The following is an 8,016-nucleotide window of genomic DNA, read 5'->3' on the forward strand; positions in this document are numbered from 1 at the left end:
AAATATGACCAATGCCTCCCCACATAATTATTCAATATTTAAGCTGAGCATTGGGATTTTTGGGACTTTGTTTTGTCTCATAACAAAAAGCCCCATTTCACTCTTTTATTTTAATATTTTAATTTAATTTTAAGTGTATGAGGAGAGCACACTTATAAAAGGCATCCTAAGCAATGATTATAAAGAAATTATTTATTATGAGAATAAATAAATAGTCGAGCACTGCAAGTTCAGACTTATACACACTTGCATGTTGTTTGTTGTTTTCTGAAAGCTGAATGCTTTCATGGCTTATTTTGTGATTAAATTAAATCATCTTTAAGATACTGAATTGATTTATTTTGGTCCTGTTGGGGCTCAGAAAACAATGCCCCAAAATGAAAGCCTCAGAAGCAGCTGCAGAAGCAAGTTTTTCTCTGACTTTCTCCTGCCCTCCTGTCTCTCAGTCTCATTCTCCCCCAAGGCTAGCCATAGAAACTAGAATTCCTCTTCCCCAGAGCAGAAGAATTCCCCAGAGCATAGAAGCCAGAACCCCTTTTCCCTAAAGCCAGCCATAAAACCTAAGAATATTAATCTAACTTTCCCTCCACTTTTCTGGGTAAAAACTCACCATAAAGACATTATCTGACCTACATTTTTTGACTCTAGTCATAAGACCCCCATTCCAGAGAGGCCCTGCCCCACACCCAGAAGGAAAAAAAATGCATGCTCAGAGAGGCAGAATCTAGACAGAAGAATCTAGACAGGCCTTGCTGGGTTTTCCCACTCAGTGTATTGGCATTAGATCATACCTTTTTTGCTCCATCATATATCTACACTGCTGTGCATACTTTGTTGAAGCTAAACATAAAAAAGGACAATTTCTCCTGTGTCTTCAGGTCTTGATTCTGAAAGCTCCCATGCACACACATTAAATAAATTTGTGTGCCTTTTCTCCAATTAACTTGCTTTTTGCAAGTTGATTTTTCAGAGAACCTTCAGAAGGTAATGAATGGGAACTTTCCCCATGACCCCTATAGTCTCTTCCAGGTCTCCTTCTTAAATTTATCTTTCTACTCTTGATTTCAGTTCTCCATATCAGTATTATCAGAACTGAACCACTTTAACACAGGCAGAATCCCCTTATACCTGCCTCCCTCAGTTCCCCTTGAAAGAGAACTTCTTCCCATTCAGAGACACATTTCCCTGCCATGGTCACTATTCAAAAACCTAATTCTAGGTCGGGGGCAGTGGCTCATGCCTGTAATCCTAGCACTCTGTGAGGCCCAAGCTGGTGGAGTGTTTGAGCTCAGGAGTTTGACACCAGCCTGAGCAAGAGCGTGACCCCATCTCTACTAAAAAAATAGAAAGGAATTAGCTGGACAACTAAACACACACACACACACACACACACACACACACGTGTATACATATATATATGTATATAAATTAGCCGGGCATGTGGGGCATGCCTGTAGTCCCAGCTACTCGAGAGGCTGAGGCAGGAGGATTGCTTGAGCCCAGGAGTTTGAGGTTGCTGTGAGCTAGGCTAATGCCATGGCACTCTAGCCTGGGCAACAGAGTGAGACTCTGTCTCAAAAACAGAACAAAACAAAAAAAAAATCTTAATTCTGTTTTGTTACCCAGATCTCCTGCTTCATAGGTAGGCATTGCTACATGTGGACAAGGATGTGGATCTGGCTCTACAGCCAGGAGAGCTGGGTCAAGTCCTAGCCCTCCTACTTGCCAATCGTGTGATCTCACCCAAGTTGCTTAACTGCTCCATGCCTCAGTTTCCTTATGAGTAAATTCAATATTAAATTATCATAGCTCCTAATTTATGGGTTGTAAGTTTTAATGACTTTAAAATGCTGCAAAGAGCTTCTGGTATGTGGTGAATCTCAATAAACATTTGTTCTTATTAGTACACTGTAATAAATATACAGAGCGAGCCTTTTTGCTGAATTTTGTTTTAGATTTAGAAATGTATGGAGAACATTCTCCCATGCCTGTAAACATATTTTATAGCTGATAGTATTTCAGCTCATGGATGCACCATCATTGCCTACATTAATCTCTTACATTAGATATTTAGATTGTTTCTAAATTTCTGCTGTTATAAATAAGGTGACCACTTTGTTTATCCTTGTTTCCTTAAAATAATTGGAGTTTCTGGGCAATTCGATAGGGTGGGTGGATTTTTAATCCTTTTGATGTATTTTTCCAAATTGGGTACTAGATATCACCTTATGTTCACAGCCATAGAGACTATATCACTTTCTATAGCTAATCATGCACATTTCAATCTGCATGCCAACATAATTTCTGTCTACTGCTTTCACATATCAGCTGCCTCTGCACATTTAATGCAGATTCCTCTCATATGCACACAAACAGCTTTTTGTAGTTCCATTACCCAAATCATTTATACTATTTCAAATGCCTAGTTCTTTCACGTTGTCTTTGTCTTTAACCTTGATTCCATTTCCTATCTTGTCCCTGCTTCTTGCTCCTTACTTCCTGTTGCATAAATGTCTCTCCAAAAAGGTACAAGCTCCAACCTCAGGAATTTTCTCTAGACCTGCTATCACTAGAGTTCTTAGAAGCTTAGGATCACTGCAGCACAAAGATCTGTTCTTCTTCCTTTAAGCCAGATGAAATATAAGAATAGAAAAGAAGGCTTACAATGAAAGCAGAGGCAGAAAACAATAAAAGAAGGCACAGACAAGGGCCGTCAGGGGAAACCTCTATTACGGGGCATGATTTCAAGTAAGGATCGTGTATGGGGAAGTTCTTTATACACTGAAACAAAAACATGCAGGAGACATCCTTAAGTGTAAAACCAAGGTGTGGAACAATGTGTAGTGAGTGCTGCCATTTGCATTAAAAAATAAGGTGAAAGAAAACATGTGTGTTGCTTGTTTATGCACAATATACATCTGGCAGAGCACAAAACACTCTGGCAGCTTTGGTTATCCCTGATAAAAATATTGGGGGGTCGACAGCAGGAATGTGAGGATTCTTTTCACTGTCTACCCTTTTGTACTGTTTTAATCTTCAGCTATGTGAATGTATTGTCTATTCAAAAGTAGATAAGTAAAATATGTTAAAACTCTCCTCCCATAAGTGAATATCTTGTATCACTCTTTAACTTACATAATGGTGATTTTCTCTTTAGAACCCACTTCCTGCCTGTATTCTAAATGATCCTATTAGCATACATAATAAAGGACCCTTGGGACTAAAAGGCACTCTTCTGACAAAATTGTTAATTGTAAATTTCAATTATCCACAGCCTGAATATGACACATCTCTGTCATATGAAATTCCTCCAGGTTATCTTCATTTTTATTTTACATTGAATAAAAACTAAGGGCTTGAGAGGGAAAGGCAGCAATTGCTTCCAGTTTTCATAGAATCAGTGGCAGGATTGAGGGGGGAACCCTAAGCTTTCCTTTCTTCTTTTTTTTTTCAGAAGGAGGAAGCTCATTATGTTCGGGCCACCCACAGCTATAGATTCTAAAAACATTTTGGCTTTTGGGGGGGATGCTTTAATAAAATGCAACCTCAAATAATTCACTTGGACAAGTGGTCTTAACTACAAGGAAAATAAATGCTTTATGAAAACATTTATAAGCCTAAGCCTTCTGTCTTTTATCTTTACTATGTTCTGAGTCTGGCATGAAACAGATACACACCAGTCTCCACAGGGGGTTAAATAGAGGACCATCCAAACATCACAGAGCGTTGTCCAGAATGTTGATGACTTCCATTCCTTGACTCTGGTGCACAACGCCTGGCTCGTGGTGCAGAGACCAGCCTGTCCCTCCCAGAACAGATACTAGTCGTAGTGTGTTCCAAAAACAGCAGTGTTCTTCAGCCCTGTCACAAGATGCACACGTCTTAGAACAAGCCTCCCTTTTTTCCCTAGAAAACTGAGCATACATAACTTGTTCTACATCTGTCCATTGCTCATCTGTGTTAGAGTACAGGCTTAGTGCTCAGTTTGTTTTGGGTCTTGCAGCATCTACTTCAGTTCGCTTGTTTCATCTCACTTGTTTTATTTACTAAGCTCTTGCTTCTGTGTATTGTCAAAGGTAGGGACAGAGAGAGAACCGAAGGATCTGGACACTATCTTCTAGGGGAGATCAGAACAAAGCTGGGGGCTGAGTTCCTGAGTCTTCAGATCTCAGATGGGAAGGAACATTTTCTGGAGCTTACACTCTACAAGAAACCACAAAGTAGCCTTTGAATCCAGAGGAGTTTTACATAGGAACAAAAGTACTGAGGTGGGAGATTAACGGATAATAGCGGTTGTTTTGAGTGGTTGGATTGTGGGTAATCCCTGTGTTCTTCTTTATAACTTTTTGTACTTTTCAAATTTCCTACTCTGAACTGACTGCTTAGTAGGTCTGAGAGCTTGAATGATTATATTATCTCTTAGAATCTCATTTCAAAAAATCCTTAAAATGGAGACAAGAGTAAAATTCTTAGGCCTCATGGAAGGATAAAATGGGATTATAATCATACAGTGCCTTGCATGTTGTTGCTCAATAAACACAAGTTTCCCCACCATTCCTCTCTTTTTTATGCCAACTTTTCATTACAAGGTCAGGGATTGAGTTAGGATGAGCTGGGAGGGTTCTTTCTATAAAAGAAACTCTGTCCACAGCAACCATGGTTCTTAAGCCTTAGTGCATCAGAATCACCTTGAGGGCTTATTAAAAACAGACTACTGACCACTACACACCTGTAAGAATGGCAAAAATCCAGAAAACCAAATACTGGTGAGGATGTGGAGGAACAGAATCTCTCATTCATTGCTGGTGGGAATGCAAGGTGACACAGCCATCTTGGAAGACAGTTTGCCAGTTTTTTACAAAACTAAACATACTCTTATCATATAATTCCAACAGGCTTGCTCCTTGGTATTTACCCAAAGGAATTGAAAACATGTTCACACAAAAAACCCTACATAGCTGTTTATAGAAGTTTTATTCATAATTGGTAAAACTTGGAAGCAGGTGAATGAATAAAGAAACTATGGTACATCAAGACAATGCACTATGATTTAGCACTAAAAAAAATGATCTATCAAGCCATGAAAAGACATGGAGGAAGCTTACTCTGTGCATATTACTAAGTGAAAGAAGCCAATCTGAAAAGTCTACAGACTGTATGAATCCCACTATATGATATGGCTAGAAAAGGTATGCTATGGAGACGGTAAAGTAGTTTCCAGGGATTGAGGGGAGGAAAGAATGAATAGGGAGAACATAGAGGACTTTTAGGTCTGTATGATACAACAATGCTGAATACATGTTATTGTACATCTGTCCAAACCCATAGGATGTACAACACCAAGAGTGAACCCTAATGTAAACTATGGATTCTGGGTGATGATGTGTGTCAATGTAGGTTCATTAATTGCTGGGGGATGTTGGTTATGGGGGAGGCTGGGCGTGTGTGGGAGCGAGGGGTAGGTGGGATGTCTATGTACCGTCCCCTCAATTGTGCGGTGAGCCTCAAGTTGCCCTAAAAAATAAAATCTTTGAAGACATAAATTTATTTATGAAAAGAAAAAAAAAAACAGACTGCTACATCTCACCCCTGGAGTGTCTGGATACAGCAGGGTGTGGCCTGAGAAGTTACATGTTTAATATGTTTTCAGGTGATGCTGATGCTGATTCTGCTGGTCTAACAAACACTCTTCACTGGTCCAGAGAGCACATGTGGATCTACAAGATGCATGACAAAAGTTAATTTCAAATTATTTAAAATATAAATATCTTGTCTCTTCTCTCTCACATCTCTCTTTCCTCCCTCTCTTTCTTCCCTCCTACTTTTTTTTCCTTCATATTTCTGGGTGATAGAAACCAAACTCTATATTTCTTACCTCCGTATTTTTTTTGTCAACAGCTCAAGTCTCTTCTTATGTCAAGAAACCAGGAGGGAGCAATAATGTTGTTTTGCATGAAGTATCTTATTTCATTCAGATATCAAGAGAAAGAAAAACAAGCATTTTCTGGGTAGTTCACTAATCTGAAGTGATATTGTCTATTCATAATATTAATAGAAAGTCTTTTTGATGACTGATGCTATTAAAAAATTGGAAACTCTATAGGCTCCCCGGTGCCAAGGAATATTTTTGACATTTAGAGTTTTAATCTTTTATCAATATAAATATTTGAGAAACAAAACAGAAAAATGGCTTAGGGAAACATTTCAGGTCAGTGCTTGGAAGGACAGGTCAAGTTCAGCCTGAAGCCTAGAAAAGCCCTCTTTGTCTTCCTAAACTCTGTAGCATAAAGGGATTTTTCTCAGGGCCCATGAACTCCCTGAAGTTGAATGCAAAGTACTGTTTGCTTATATACATTTTTCTGAGAAGAGGGTCCATGGCCTTCAATGGATTCTCATAGCAATTGTGATCCAAAAAAGATTAATAAATACTGCCATGGGGACTTGCTTGGTCAAAAACCACATCTTAACTTCTTAGCATAAAGAAGGTAAATCCCTAGCATGGGAGCATGGAGTGGTGAGTGGCCCGTTGAGAGAGGAGCAAGGAGTGAGCTCTCCCAGTGAGCTCTCCTAGGGAACCTCTGTTTTAACCTTTCACATCTTTAGCATAGAGAAAATAAAAATACTTACTTAGTTGAATTGTTGTCATGTTTAATGAGAGGTGTGCAAGGCCCTGAGCTTAGTATCTGGTAGGTGATAGGTGCTAAATAAATAGCGAGTAGCAGTGGTGGTCCTGGTTGTCATCCTGTCTGCCTTATGGTGATCGCTGCATAAAGACCAGAAGTAAAAACCTTTGGCAAATCTTTGGTTCCAACTGAAGGATCAGAGGTAGGGGTTATTACCTTCATTTTACCAATAACGAAACTGACGTTTATTTCCAAAAGGACATAGGGGTGGGTGTTATTTTATGTTGAATTCATTTATTAGAGCTATATTTTCTGCCAGTGAAGTTGTATCATCTCATTATATAAATATATCAGTATCTCATCCACCCTGTCTTGCAGGGAGCACTGTGATTCCCAAGTACTCAACCGCTCAAACAAGTCTGAGAAGCGCTAGCCAAGGTGGTGTTTTGGAAAGTAGCCTGCAGAGGTTGGGAACTGCAATCATCTGGTTCGAAACTCATTGCTCTGCCCTCTGAACCACTATGACTAGGGGTAATGCTTGTCCCCCTGTGTAATGCTCCCCAGGAATTAGTTTTGTACTTATGCAAAAACTTGGCTGAGAAAGTGAAAATAGAACATACACTCATGCACAAAACAATAGCACATACACACTACATACCACTTAAAATATTTTGTTTTCTGGAAAAAAAAAGATGAAAACAAACAGACTCCAAATTAAGATAATATTTTAACTTAGCTTACACTGTTGAGGTTGATGGGAATGCTCAGCAGAAATGCTTACTGTGACTCCCAGCTAATGAGTCTCTCGTGTTTTTACAGTTCCTCCTCGGCCAGGGACCTCACAGGGTACTTAGGTTCTCGCTACTCAAAATGTAGTCTACGTATCAGCAGAGTCAGCACCACCTAGTAACTTGTTAGAAAATGCAGAATATCAGGCCCACCCCAAACCTGCTTGATCAAAAATGTACACTTTAATGAAGTCCTTAGGTCATTCATATGCACATTAACGTTGGAGGAGCATTTGTTTAGGTAGCCAAAAACTTGCTGCTGGAGAGAAAGTTTCAGGGTGTGACAATGGCTTTCTGTTTCTTGCCTTTCTTCCTCCCAGCACGTGTGAGGCTCAGTACCAGAGCATCTCTCTGCTCTCTAGGACCACACGCTCATTCTTTTCTTTTTGTGGCTTCTGGCTCATTGTAGTCTCCAAAGATGCATCCCACTTTGATCAGGGCTAATTGCCACCCTCTCTTGAAAAAGTCCAGAGCTGGTAGAATCAGAAGCAATTCTCCATTTCCCCAAAATTCTTCTGCGTGGGCACTAATGGGTAAAGTGTAAAGGCTGTCCTTCCCAATGACAGCATTCCTGGAGCAAGTGTTAGTTGACTTAAAATGAAAGA

This window comes from Microcebus murinus, chromosome 1 (assembly GCF_040939455.1).
Source record: "Microcebus murinus isolate Inina chromosome 1, M.murinus_Inina_mat1.0, whole genome shotgun sequence".
Lineage (NCBI taxonomy): Eukaryota > Metazoa > Chordata > Mammalia > Primates > Cheirogaleidae > Microcebus > Microcebus murinus.